The following is a 754-nucleotide window of genomic DNA, read 5'->3' as shown; positions in this document are numbered from 1 at the left end:
CTAATCCTGGAGACGTGCAATCCATTTACAGTGGGGCACAAGTACAACAACCCCTTCCCCTCTTCCCCTTTCATGTCTACACAGACGCCACACACTCTCTCTCATACACACACACATCTGGCCGGGGGGTAAATTAAACCCTAACATTCCCACAGAGCCTAATCTCCATCCATTTAGAGGGCTGTAATATTTAATCAGCAGGCCCTGGACCATCTCCCAGCGCCACACGCTGTGGCACGGTTCATATGTTCACAGGAGAGGCCAGCCCAGAGGCAACGGAGGGGAATTCACAGCTAAAAGCCACAACGCACTCAACCACAGAGCCTCTCGCTCTCCTCCAATCTCTGATGCCACGTTCCTTTGGGGTGGAAGAGGGTGGAAAGCACCAAGAAGGATTGTTACTGGAAGGATGTGACAAGTTTGGAATTTTGGCCGGACATGTTTTTTGTGGTGTTTTTTTGTGTTAAATATACTGCTCACAAAACAGGATAGGATAGGATAAGATCTTTACTTTTCATTCCAGTGCTTCCGTGTTGTGTCAGTCAATGATCCCCTGCACCGTTAATCACGTACTGCCAAGACACTACTGACTGTGTTGCTGTCTTATGAATATAACATGGACAGCGTCACTTTTTTATAAATTAATTAAATCTACATCGTACTACATCACAATCAAAGTGAGAGGTTTCTGCAGTGGGTAGACAAAATAACACTATTTATTTTCATTGTAATTTGACTAATGATTATATTTTTT

The sequence above is a fragment of the Micropterus dolomieu genome, linkage group LG14 (assembly GCF_021292245.1).
Source record: "Micropterus dolomieu isolate WLL.071019.BEF.003 ecotype Adirondacks linkage group LG14, ASM2129224v1, whole genome shotgun sequence".
Taxonomy (NCBI): domain Eukaryota; kingdom Metazoa; phylum Chordata; class Actinopteri; order Centrarchiformes; family Centrarchidae; genus Micropterus; species Micropterus dolomieu.
This window is presented reverse-complemented; position numbering follows the sequence as displayed.